Raw genomic sequence first — 14,597 nt, 5'->3', positions numbered from 1 at the left:
GTTGGTGGTTGGATATATATGTCTGGAGTTTGGAGGGTAAATCTTGGCTGGGAATGCTTGGGAATTATTAGTTGGTAGGTGTTATAGGTGGTATTTAAAGCCATGAGACTGGATGAGATTACAAAGGTAGTGAATGTAGAGAAGAGCTTCAAAGACTGATACCTGGGGCACCAAAACTTATTCAAGAAGAAAGAGATAAACTAAATAGGACAATACAAAGATACTTCAAAAAGTTCCTGGAAAAATGAATGAAAAGATAACATGAATCCTTCCATTAACTTTAAAAATACTCTTGTATTTATTAAAGGCACTTTCAGACTGGAAAGGATGAAATACAACCATCTATTCACAGATGACATCATTGTCTACATAAGGAATCCTAAAAAAACTTACAAAAAACACCTGCTAGACAAAGTTTTAACAAAGTTGTAGTATACATGGTCAATATACAACATGAATTGCATATGGATAGACAAGCAATGAACAATTGAGAGCTGAAATTAATAAAAGCAGCATAATTTATAATAGCACTCCCCAAAACATATATATGACTAACAAAATAATGTGCAAAATATTTATTGTGAAAACTATAAAATGTTATGAAAGAAATCAAATACCTAATAAATGAAGAGATAAACTGCATTCATGGATTAGAAGACTTAATGTTGTTAAGATGTTAATTCTACCTAAATTTATATATATATTAAACACAATCTCAATAAAAATCTCAGGAGGAGTTTATATGTTTTTGTAAAGAAATTGACAGACTGATACTCAAATTTATAAGAAAAAGCAAAGGATGTAGAAGAGAAGAACAAATTTGATGGTATCACACTAACTGACATTAAGACTTACAATAAAGCTGTGATAATCATGCCAGAATAGTAAAGACAGATATGTAGATCAACAAAATAAAATAGAATCAATCAATGGACACACCTTAATTTTCAAAAATGTTTCAAAGAGAATTAAATTGCCAAATGATTGCTTAATACTTGGTGCTGAAACCACTGGATATTTATATGCATAAACATTAACTTTAACTTTACACCATATATAAAAATCAACTTAAAATAGATCATGAACCTAAATATAACAGCTCCAGGAATGAAACTTCTAGAAGACAACATAAGGTAAATCTTTGTGACCTTGAGTTAGGCAAACATTTCTTAGATATGATATTAAAAGCATACTATTTTAGAAAAAAATTGATAAATTTGACCTCATCAAAATTTATTTATTTACATATATTATTTTTTATTATCAAAACATAATTAATTGTACATATGTGTGGGATACAGAGTTGAATATCAACACCTGTGTGCAATATGTAATGCTCAAATCAAGATAATCAGTGTATTCACAATGTAAACATTTATGGGCCTTATCAAAATTTAAAACTTATCTATGAAAGACACCATTAAGAGAATGAAAAGACAAAGTATAAGCTTGCAGAAAGTATTTCAATACATGTATTTGAAAAGGGACTTGTAACCAGAATACATTTTTAAAAAATAAAAAAATTTAATAATAAGAAAGCAAACAACCAAATAAAAAAAATTGGAGAGACACTGAAGCAGGGAACCCTGAGCATTTTCTGATTGTTAAACCTGCCCTCTTCTGCTAGAGAAGCTGTTTTAGAAATTTTATGCTTGGCTGTCTTAATTGCAAACTTTAGCTTCTGTAACTTAGCTTGCTTCCTGCACCCATGTGCTAACAAATGGTAAGGGTGGTTTTGCACCACTCTAAGGGCCGAATGCAAGTTTGGCTCCAGAACTGACCAATGAGCTATGTCTCATAGCCAATCAATTGGAGTGAACAGACTTGCATCCCTCATTTGCATAAGAGGACCTAAATGAGAACTTGGGCGGGAAGTTTTGGACTATGTAAGTCTGCTGCTTTCCTTCATTCAGGGAGACACTAGCCTGAGGCTTGTGCTCTCCTTGCTTGCAAGGAATAAAATGCTGTAATGCCAAAAAGAACTGTGACACCAAAAAGACCTGTTAACTAATAAAAAGCTATAATAGCAACATTGGTCTTGGATTCCTCTGTGTGAGCAACCTCGCAACAACACTTCGTCAAAGAAGATATTTGAATGGCAAATAAGAACATTAGAAGATGATTTGCTCAACATCATTAGTCATTTTGGAATTTTAAGTTAAAACCACAATGAGATACACACTGATTATAGGGTTTTTAAAAACACCACAATTCTGAGTGCTAAAAGGGATTCAGAACCACTGGAACTCCCATATATTGCTGATGGGAATGCAAAATGGTACAGTGATTTTTAAAAACTTCTTGGCAGTTTCTTGTAAAGTTCAACCTGCATAACCTATACAACCCAGCAATCCCACTCATATTTGTTCAAGAGAAATAAAACCTTATGTTCACACAAAACCCTGTATGTGAATGTTCATAAGGGCATAAAATTAGAAACAACACAAATGGCCCTCATCAGATGAGAGGATAAACACAGTATGGTACACTCATACAATGGAATGATATATTGAAATACAAAGGGATGAACTACTGATACAGAACCACATGGATGAATCTTAAATGCATTATGCTAAGTGAAAGAAGCCAGACTCAAACAGCTACATAGTGTATCATTCCAATTACATAGCTACCTGTAAGAAGAGAAACTAAACAGACAGTAAATAGATCAACAGTTGTCAAAGGTATGGGCATATTGGGAGGGACTGACTACACAAGGGCATGAGAGTATGTTTAGGGGTGTTGAAAATGTTCTATACTTTGATGTAGAGGTAATTATACAACTTTATGTGTTCATCAAATCTAATAGAACTATACACTGAAAAAGGTGATTTGCATTGCATGTAAATTACACTTTAATAAATCTGAGTAAAAATATTTTACATCAAATTCTTCAGGTTGCTGGGGTAAAATACATATTAGTCTAATAAAAATAAATGGAATCAATGAACTGAGGCAGTGTTTATATTAGGAAAAAGTAATTGCATTTTTGAATCAAGTTTCTGTTTTTAGCTTCCTTACACAGCAGTAAAAACCTTTTATTTTGACTCTAAATGTTTGTACCTAAAGGTGATAACCAATTCTGGCTACTACTGTCAAATGCATAATATAAAATGATCATAGACTCTGATGGTCTTGTGAGGAAAGAGCATGTAGATTAAAATGCTCACACAAAGTGTTTGGTAATATAGGTATGAATGGAACCCCGATGAATGTTTCATGGGTCTGTTCCTTTTTTTGTGGGGTTGGTAGCTCTGTTGCATGTATAACAGAGGGTAGATTTGAGCTGTGACCCAATGGAACATGGAAATTTCTGGAAGGATTTTTTAAAAATTTGCCTATTGTACAAATTTAGCCAAACAGACTTTTGTTGTTTTTTCTAAATAGTTTGCTCCAGTTTGCCTCTGTGAGTTCTTGTTTAGAGATCAGCTTTAGAGAGGTAGTTTCCATCCTCAGACATCCAGATTATATCTTTCTACATTCTGAAATCAGTCATTTATATTTTAGAGGTTTGCAACTTGAGAATTCCCTCAGAGCTCTCCTGGGACCCATAAAAAGGAGGCAGCCTGTCTTGGCCTCTGTAGTACTGCTCTGTCTTGATTTGTAAAGGTCCAAACAAATACAAGAATTATGGCACCTTGTGAGACAGAGGAAGGCTCTACATCTGTCCCATGTCCTTGTAGCTCCCAGTGCTCATTATTAGCTTTGATAAAAACTTCCAGAGGGTTCTAGTTAGACAATAGTCCTCAAGACATGGCTATTAGATGGATTTCAGTAACAGAATATCAGCCTTGGATCATGGAGCCACCTATAGCTTATCTTAATGCCACAAGAGCATCATAACGAGTGTCTCTAATTAGCCAGCCATATGACTTTGCTGCATACATGAACCATACTTTGGTAGGACCCACAGTCAATCAAAGTTTATGGGCTTGTTTCCTTTCTGTTCCCACCTCTGTAGCATTGCCATTGCTGTTCCCGCTACCTGGAATACTCCCTCTCTTTCAGCCCTCCCTGTTATGCCTGTTGAAATTTTTACATTTTTTAAGGCCAAGTTCCCATCCCTTCTCCTCTGGCAGGCTGTCTGAGACCCTGCCTTGAAACACTTTCTCCTTCCGTTGACTCTCCTGAGTGAAGTTCCTGTCTTAACAGTCTTTCTAGACCCTAAATGATGTGAGGAAAAAGACAAGGTTTTAGTCATGCCTATTCCTGTACACACCTCTCCCTCCTCCACCACCAATTTCATTGCTCATTTTTAGGTCTACAACATGACTTGCTCAGAATGGCCAATCAGAAAATGTTCACTGATGCAGAAGGCCAGAAGTCAGGATGAGCAAATGATTGAAATTCTGCTCTCTACATTAGCCCATGGGAAATTAGACAAGTTTTGACTGTATGTCTTGTGGCATCCAAATAACTAATACTATTTGTTTGGAAGTCTTTGGAACTTCAATATACAAAGCTCAGTTATAATTAAGACTTCAAAACTCTATAGATTTCTTCCACTTTCACACAGAAATTAAAAAAAAGAAAGAAAACACTTCAGCAAATAAAATGGACATCTGCTTGGATTTGAGAAATTTATGAATTTGATTGTTTAAAGAAAACTTCAATGCAGAAGGGAACTGATCAGTATTTAATTCAAAGAGTTCATTTGATTACAGGTGAGACACACAATTCCCTGTATAAATGAAAGCAAAGGGCACCATTGTCAATCAGGTAAATAAACACAAATCTGGAAGTTGAATTCATACCTTATGTTATTTGAAAGCTGAATTATTTACTGTTGATATTTATATGAGATTAGATCTCTCTGCTTAATCACTAAATCAAGCTTAACAGGAAGAGATATGATATTGCAAATAAACAATATTTTCTCAAATGGTGTTTTTAATATTTTCACTAAAAAGGAAATGTAGCTGAGCTTTTTCTTGCAGACATTAAGGGCTCTATCAATTTTTATAAGACATACACTAGATTTAATGTACCCTTAATTAGAGAAAGTACTCTTTGGTGACTTATGGATGCAGCATGGCTTATGAAGCTCTGATTTAGCGCCTAGGAAGGTTTGAATTCCAGTTCTGGCCCTTCTACTGACTTTGATAATTCCCTTCTCCTTGGGCCTTGGTTTCCATATCTAGGGATAATTGATTTATGTTTTTACTTTCTTCCAGTGAACCTTGAGCAATGAATTAAAGATAGTTCTCCCACTGTTTTATGTGTTTGTTCAGTATTTACAATATTCACAACCACACACTATAGTTTTAAAGAACACTAACAACTTAAAACACTGACATGGCATCAATATTTTAAAAACGTCTCTGACACTTTCTCCCTCTGGATGTATTAACCTTCCCATCATTGTGATGAATCAATATTAAAGCCAAACAAGAAAATGTCAGACTTCTCTCAGTTTCCTCAGTTGCATTTGTTACTATGGAGAAACATCATTGAAAAGTAAGTCTTGTTGTGGTCTGAAGTTAAATCCAACTCGACTTTTTGACTTTGAAAAAATATGAATGCAAAATGGTATTACTATTGGAGCTGTTACTTTTTATTGAATTCAACAAATATTCATATTATGAGTAAGATATCTGGTAAATTGTGCATTTTCAGTGGACTGCTGCCATACCAGCTTTAAAAAGCTGGCAGACTGTATGAACTCTGGGTATGTAAAGCAAAGGGCAAGCTTCTGGAAAGTACAGCACACTTAGTAATTGGCAAGTCTCAAAGAAGCATCCGAAGAGCATTTGTAGGAGGCATTCTCAGAGACTCCATTCAGTACAGAGCTGACTTTCTAAAACAGATAAACATGCCCATGATTTCTCTCCTTAAGGAGTGTCAGCTCCATTCATGTCTGCTCTGTTCACTGCTGTGTCCTCCAGTGCCTAGAGCAGTGTCTGGTGACACTTTGTCCTTTTTAGCCTGTGAAGTTTTGACTGAGGACAAAAGTGTCAGAAGAATTATAATTGTGAATAATGGAAAAGGGGTAGTTACTTTAACTATTGAGAAAATTGAAACAAGGGAGAAACTGTAAATCCCATATAAATCTTGGGGGGTTTTAAGTGAAGCTCTGAGTTTTTCTAATGTAGAGGAGTACTTGGCAGAAAAATAAGGTGACATTTTCTTTTAGAATGAGGGTCATGAGTTTCAAAGAAGTTTAGATAGATAAGGGAGGTTTACTGGTGCCTAAATATTGAATAGATAGTTCAGTTATACAGCACTATATGTATATATATAAAGTTATAATTATCAGAGTAATTATGAAACAAGCATAGGATGAGGTATATTTCCTTAGATCAAGTAGGTTATGGCAAATGTTTTGTCTTACATAAAATACTAGCAATAATATCAAATAATATAACTAAAGCAACACATAATAATTGTTATAAGGTAAATATGAGATTTTGCCTGGGTAGAAACCTGCTTCAGTAGCAGAAGAAAATACCCTGTCTTACTTGCACACTTTTTCTTGCCTAGGAAATGGAGCTCTAGTCAGCCTAAATCTAGTGTTACAGACTGGTATTAAAGTTTAACTTTAGATGCCTTTTTCAGATGGTATATATAGAACCGGAGTCCATGACCTATAATCTAGTAAACATGGTTAAAAGTACTTAGAATGGTCTCTTTGAGCAAGGCTGGAGAGTCTTTCAGCTGCTATGTTTTCCAAAATATAAAGTTTCCAGTCTGGAGGTCATGATATTGGAGCTTGTCACTTGATTGGTGGATGCAGGATTTAACAAGTAGTTTATGGTTAATATTTAGATTCTCAGCAAGTCCTTGGCAGTAGGCCAAAATATCCCCCTGTATGTGTCCAGAGAAAACATTCCCTCTCATCCTTTGAGACTTAGACAGTCTAGAGAGATCTTCAGAAAGGACAGATGTGAGGATGGGATTTGAACAGAGGAGGCATGTTTAAGGCAGCAGACATAGCTAAAGTGTCAGCTAAGAGAGTGTCCTTGCTATTTCCAATGAGCTCAGAGGAGTGACCTTGAATTTTGATGATGTCCAAAGCCCTAGGGACTTAAGTGGTATCAAGAATTGGCAGGATGCAATGCAGCCACTGGAGAATGCTCAAGCCCCAGAGAGGTCCACTCACCGACCAAGTGGGTGCCCAGGTGAGTGCAGGTCCCTGCACACTGATCCTGACACAGCCATCGGCATACACCCAAGCCACAGAGAGTCCCACCCACTGACTGAACAGGAGCAGAGGCAGCCCACTGCACTCTCAACTGCAATGATACCAGAAGTCACCAGCAGAGCCTACAAATAGAGGAAGAAGTCTTTTCCCTCATGGCCCACTCCAAAGTAATAGTAGGAACAAGTGTCCTACAGATGACCAAACATCAACATAAAAATACTAGAAGTACAAATAAATAAGAAGATATTACTCTACCAAAGGAATATGGTAATTCTCAATTACCATACTGCATAGCACAGGAAACCTTTGAGATGTCTGAAAAGGAATTCTGAGAAGTGATCTTAAGAAAACCTGAAGAGATAAGAGAATTAATGACAGAACACAATGAAACAAGAAAAAGTACCCAGGATGTGAAGGAGGAAATTTACAAAGAGATTAATACCTTAAAAAGGAATGTTACAGAATTCCTAGAACTGAAACATTCACTAGATGAAATAAAAATCACTCAAGGAAGTAGAAAGGTTTAAGCAGCAGTCCTTAGGAAGCAGAAGAAAGAATTTTGGACATAGATGATGGTCTTTTGGAAATAACCCAGGTAGACAAAAAAAAGGAAAAAAAAATTTAAATGAGGAAAATCTGAGAAAGAGACCAGACAATCTTAAGTGTTCACACACCTGAATTATGGGTATTCCAGAAGGAGAGGAGAAAGAAAAGTTACCCTTGTTGGTGCATACCTTCCTTTCAAGAGAGGAGCCACAAACCAGGTAAATGAGCATCCTCCAATAGATGGGAAGCATGAACAGGGTTCCTTTGGTCAGGCACATGGGCTTCATAGCAAGTAGACAGTAGTCATAGAGAGTAGCTGTAGGAAGCCTTAGAAGTAGGACAGACCCACTGACATCCTGAATTGAAGCTGATAGTGGATGCATTGGTCTGAAACAGCCAAAGGAGAGAGTCCTGGTGGCACCCAGTTCAACAGGTCTAGAAAGGGTGGCCAGGAGGGCCAATCAAACCAAGAGAGGTGATCATCCAAAAGTCCCAGCCATGACCCTTCCCAGGTTTTGGCATCATAATGACAGAAACTGGGCCAAAATGCCAGGTACTAATCAAGGTTTATTAAAGGAAAAGAATCTGCCAAACCACACTCAAAATGGAGAGCCACAGCTGCAGCTGCCCTCAATGTGAAGAGCAGCCCCAGGTGTAGGGGTGGGAGAGCTTATATGGGCTGTAGAGAAGTCTGACATAATCAGGGAGGAGTTTTGTGCTGATGCAGAAACTATGCAACCAGAGTTGAGAATTGCACCATTGCAGAAGAAAAAGGGTTGATGTTTCTCAGAAATTATGAGGTTTCTTACAGAGAGAGGGGCTGGTGACCATTTATTTTGTGCTTGGCTTTTCCTAAAATGGTGCTGGTAATGATCAGAACCTATCAAGAACTAACATATAACTCAAGTTTACTCCTGGATATATAATCAAAAGAATTGAAATAGGTACCAAAACAAGCACGGGGACATGACATGTCCATAGAAGCCTTGCTCACAGTAGCCCGAATATGGAAGCAACTCAAGTGTCCATCAAAGATGACTAAACAGGGCCGAACCCATGGCTCACTTGGGAGAGTGCGGCGCTGGGAATGCCGAGGTTGCGGATTCAGATCCTATATAGGGATGGCCGGTGTGCTCACTGGCTGAGCGCAGTGCAGGCGACACCAAGCCAAGGGTTACAACCTCCTTACTGGTCACAAGAAAAAAGAAAAAAAAAAGATGACTAAATGAAATATAATATACAGATTAAATGGAATTTTATTAACCTATAAAAGAAAGGTATGAAGTACTGATCGATGATACAACATACCTGAGCCTTAAAAACACTATGCTGAGTGAAAAAAGGCACAAAATTTCCCATATTCTGGACATCAGTAAACCGTAGACACAAAAAGCATACTGGGGATTGACGTGACCTGAAGAGAGTGGAAAATAGGGAGTAATTTAATGGATATGGGATACTTTCTGGGGGTCATAAAAATGTTTTGTAACTAGATGGAGGTGACAGTTACATACATCTTGAATGCACTATCTGGTACTAAATTGTTGACTTTTAACTATTAACTTTATATTTCTTTCATATTGAAAGAAAGTGAGCTGAGATGCCTGGTACTGATCAAGCTTTATTAAAGGAAAAGAAAATCTGCCGGGCTGCACTGAAAGTGATAGGCAGCCCAGGGCTGCCCTCAAAATGGAAGACAACACCAGACTTGTTGGGGAGAGAGCTTCTATAGGGCACCAAGGGCTGGTTGATACAAACAAGGAGGGGTGTTATGCTAATGCAGAAGCTATGCAACCAGGGTGGAGAATTGTGCCATTGCAGAAGCAAAAGTGTTTCTGTTTAAGTCACCAGGCTTCTCATAAAGGGAACGGGGAGGGGTTTGGTGCAGGGGTGGAAGAAAAGGCCAGCAGCTATTTTGTGCTTACCTTGTAAGCACAAGGGCACTAGTCACTTCTGAAGTCCATCATTCCTGCCTTTTAAGTATAAGAAGAACGGGGGAAAGGGGCAAAGGTCTCATTCTTCTGAATCTACTTCCTGCTTGATATGGGCAAAGGGATGAAAAAATAAAGACTTATGTCTGCAGGTAAAACTATTATGTGGTGGGGTATTGGTTTCGTGTGGGGAGGCTGTATTGTTCCAGGGTGGGTTTGCTCATTCTGATGGTTGATATCCTCCTCACAGGAACAATTTGGTGACCTTTTGGTTGGTGAAAGCCTACGTACATTCCTACAAGAAACTAGAGAAACACCAAGAGAGACAGGGACTAAAAAGTAGGATGAATCCCAGCACAGTTGAGGGTCCTAGTAGGGGCATAAGCCAGGGTATCCCAGTGTTCAGTGACTGGGGCCACCCCCAATGTGAGTTTGTGTTTTGTAACCCTCTGTTTCAGCAATCAATGCTTGCCTTTAAATGGTTAATGTTGTTTTGGATCACGCCGAACTCATTTACATAGTAACAGCAGTCCTCCCCCAAGAAGAGTCTGGTGCCTACCTTCTCAGCTTTAAGGAGGTCAAGGGCCTGAGGGTTCTGTAAAGTGACTGTCATGAATGAGGTGACCTGTTGCTGGAGGGAGGAGATGCTATCTATACTTAGTTCTTCTGAGACTTTTTGATAGAATTAGAGGCAGTAGCAAGGCCTGCTATGCCAGCTCCAGTTGCAGGAATGATCTCTGCCCCAATTTACTCCTGATTCACCTGGAAGTTGTCAGACCCACCTCAGGGGACCTCAGATTACTTCAGGGATCTCTGGCTTAGCTGAAAGATCCTAGTACACCTTGGAGACCCGAAAAATAATTTTGGCATATGAGATTTATGTGGCAATCAAGAATCAGTTTGGGGTCCCTACACTTCATCTCAGAAGTACCTAGTCCCATATCATATGACTAAAAGTCAACTCAGGCATCTTTGTAGAACACAGCAGGGTCTAAGACACTGACAAAATACTAAGATTCATTTAAAGGGATGCAGATTTAGTTTGGGGTTATACACCTACCTTAGAGGACTGCAGATAATTCCCGGTATCCCAGGTCAGCTCAGAAGATCTCAGACCCATACTGAAGAACCCAAATATACTTGTGGTTAGCACAACTTTAACTCAAGTGACTCAGAATCAGTTTGAAGGCCATAAATCTACTAAGAAATCCTAGACTCATTTCATGATATATAAATGTGGCTAGCCATCCTCAGGCCATACCGTAGGGATTTCAAAAGACTCAGTCCCACCGTAGTGAATCCACACCCACATGAAGAGACCAACCCTCCTTAAGAATACCCAGATAAAACCCCAAAATTGCAGGTGATTCAGACATCCTAAAGGGACCCAAAGTTAAATAGAGGAACTCAGACCACGAACCAACTGACTCTAAACCCAAATGAGGGAATCCTGACCTATGCAGAGAGGCACAAAAATTAACATAGGGGAATTTCAAGCCCACCTAAAGGACACCGACTCAGCACATGAGACACAATTCAGCTCAGTCATCTTCAAACAACATCCCAATGTATCCACACTCAACACAGGAAACTCTAGACTCACCTTAGGTGACAAAGTCCCAATTCAGAGTATCCAGACTCAGCTCAGCATACTTCAACCTATCTGAAGAAACCAAGACGTGGGGTCAAATGCAACATGCCAGGTGGCTGTAGACCAACCTCAGGTAGTCCCAGACCCAAATGAAGGGAATGGAGACCCACAACAGTGGATCCTACACCTACCTAAGGATCCACAGCTCAGCTCTCATATCCGCAAACAGGAATGTCATATGGTATTTAAAGATCCTCTAAAGGGGAAATAAACTCAGCACAGAGGACCCAGATTTATCTCATCTTCTCAGTCAACAAAGTAACAGGTCCACACATAGCAGAGGAGACTGCAAACCCAACTCTGGGTTCCAAACTCAGCTAAGGAAATCAAGAAACAGCTTAGCGGGTCCAGGTGAGGCTAATGAGATCCCAAAACCACCTCAGAGGAGCCTCAAATGAATGCAGACCCACATTACAGAACACGTAGTCATTTCTGGAGACTAAAGTCCACTCAGGAGAACACACATACAATTCAGGCAACTCATATTTAGAGAAGGCAAACCAAGAGGTGCAGACAGCCACCTCAAATGACCACAGACTCACTTTGCTGAAGTCCAAACACATCACAGGGACCCACACACACCTCAGGATGTCCAGAACTAGCTATAGTTATCCCCATATACAATACTACATGGCCTCCAGATGTATATCAGTGACTCTGATGACTCTGTAATCCCAGGAGATACTCACAATGATTAAAGTAAACCATGATAGACTTCCAATCAGATTAAGCAAGGAAATCCCTAAGAACATATGTCCTGAAATAGTTCTCAGAGGCCTCAGACAAAACTCAGGGTAACCAGACTTAGTTCAAGGACACAGACTTATTTCAGGAAATACAGATCAACTTCACAGAACACAAGTTCCCAAACTTGTTCTAAGGCTTCTCAAGAACATAGTGAAAAACAAACATCACAGACTTCTCCTGAGACTACAATTTTATTTTTAAGGCTATATCTGCAACACACCTTATAAATCTTTAGATCATTACCTGGAAAACTCAAAGCAAAGGTAATAAGAGTGGTTCAAGTGACAAAGAAGGAAGTTTGGGTAAATATCTGATAGGGGCTATAAATATTAGCTAAATAATCAGATACAGTCCAATTAGCAAACAAATATTAATAGACACAGTTGTCACAAAAAAATTGTATCTTATTAGGAGGTACCCAGGGTTCATATAAATAATTGTCTTGTAGATTTGTATTTTCTAGTTCATATAAGCCCTTTTGTTGGAGATGCCATCCCATCCAATTGGGAAAAGAAAATTCCTCTGGTTTTTGTTCACAGGACAGACAGTTCCAAGGTGAACTTAGTCCTTTAATTTGTTCTATCTTGACCCTCAATGCCAGAAAATGGCTTGGATCCTCTCTGGGTCTACCATGGCCCTTGAAGGAGGGATCTTGAGAGCTAATTTGAGGGTTCACAACTAGGCTTACCATACAGGTGCCATAGGTTACTTCTGTATATTCAGAGCAGGTTACAGGAACCTAGGCCAGTATCAGGTGAATAGGTGGTTTAGCAATCACTCTAAGCATTGAGACAAACATTTATGCATCAACAGAATTATAATTAACAATAATACAGTATTTATTTACCACTGGCAACTTGTAGTCAATTCCTTAAACTTTTAATCTTATTGGGCTCACTTTCAACTATTCCAGAGGACTTTATTCAAGTACAATATAAGGTACTAACTATTGCAGACATGGCTTCTTGCTCTGCCAACAGGGAATCTAGAGCAATTCCCATTATCTAATGCAGGTTTTCCTAATAAAATTTTAATGATTGCTGCTCAGTGGCAGTTGCTTTGGCAGTTGAATCACTTAGGTTAACTAGAGTTTGAGAGACATTAGTGATTATCATATTTCTCGGTGGCCCACTCCATTAAAGAAAAATGCTAACAAATTTAGCAGAAGGGTCATCTTTATACATCCAAATCCTCTAGGGAAGATATTTCTCTCAGACCAGAAAAAATACAGACTTTGTGACCATGAGAAGGTATCGTTTGGGGGATGGGCAGAGATCTTAGTAATATGGGTACACACAGTACACTTACTCACTAGTTATCAAGAGTCAAGACACTTTCTCTCTCATCCTACATTGAATTTTAGTCCCCATACACAAACAAAAATATATCCTGGTGGAGGACAGAGCTTGTGGGAGATTTCTATAAACATCAGTCTGGAGTATAGTCTGATTTGCCACAATTAGCCTTTCTTTGTTATGGGTGGAGCTGCCAGATGTGATTATCATTTAAAACACCAAAATTACAAATAAATTTTTTCCTATAATCAGTAAAATCCACAGTTTTAGCAGTGGTATCGAAGCAACAGTTTTTTTGTTTTGTTTTGTTTTGGTTTTGGTTTTGGTTATTTGCTTTTTGTCATTGTAAAGAGGATAGAGTTAAGTTGAAACAGGGTAATTTTTGGTTGTAGTTTTTCTTTGTATTCACCCAACAGTTAGTATAATTAGCATAGACTGATTATTTTGGGGCATTAGAGATTCCTCATTAGTTTGTTGTAGGGATTATCTATGGGTCATGAGGAGGATGAAAAAGTTATATATTTTTGATCGTATACACAACAATTGGATAAATTTCCACCATAGGCAACAGCATTTGATAATCTCACCAATGCATTATCATTCTAAACACGTACAAATAATATAATAACCAAAAATAAAGAGAATACTTCCGTTGTTGATAACTATAATTTAGTCAAACCTCCCCCAAAGGGTGAGCAACATACACACACACACACACACACACACACACACACACACACACACACATTAAATATATGTTCACAACAAAAATCACTCCTGCAAATCACTCTTCCCTCCCAATGATGCAATCAGTCACTCTGAGAACTTGGTGCATCAGGGTAGCATCTCTCCAGTTGAAGTTGATATCCAGGCTGGTTGGGGTGCTTTCTTAAGATGTAAAACATAGATCATCATCTCCTGGAAGTGCTTTTTAAAAAGTATTTCTTGAGAGCCGACTTTTATGATTTACTTTGGGAGATTAACTCCTTGCAGTGTTGAAGATTTGGTCCTTTAACAAGGAGAGATTTGGAAAGAGCAACTGGTGATGGCATAGGTTTACCTGTAACTCCCTCAAATGGAGGTAAGTGGTGGTGTCTTAATGAGGTTTCTCTCAGGTTCATCAATAGTAATGATAAACAATTTGGTCAAGGTAATTTAAAACATCCATATATTTTACAATCGGGTTTTTATTATTCCAATAATTCCTTTTGAAGACTAAAGATTGGGGCTGATATGTATAATGAAAGCACTGAAAAATATGCCACACTTTGCAGACAAGTTGGAAA

This window comes from Cynocephalus volans, chromosome Y (genome assembly GCF_027409185.1).
Source record: "Cynocephalus volans isolate mCynVol1 chromosome Y, mCynVol1.pri, whole genome shotgun sequence".
Taxonomy (NCBI): Eukaryota; Metazoa; Chordata; class Mammalia; order Dermoptera; family Cynocephalidae; genus Cynocephalus; species Cynocephalus volans.
The sequence above is the reverse complement of the archived record's forward strand: the minus strand, read 5'-3'. Positions refer to the sequence as shown.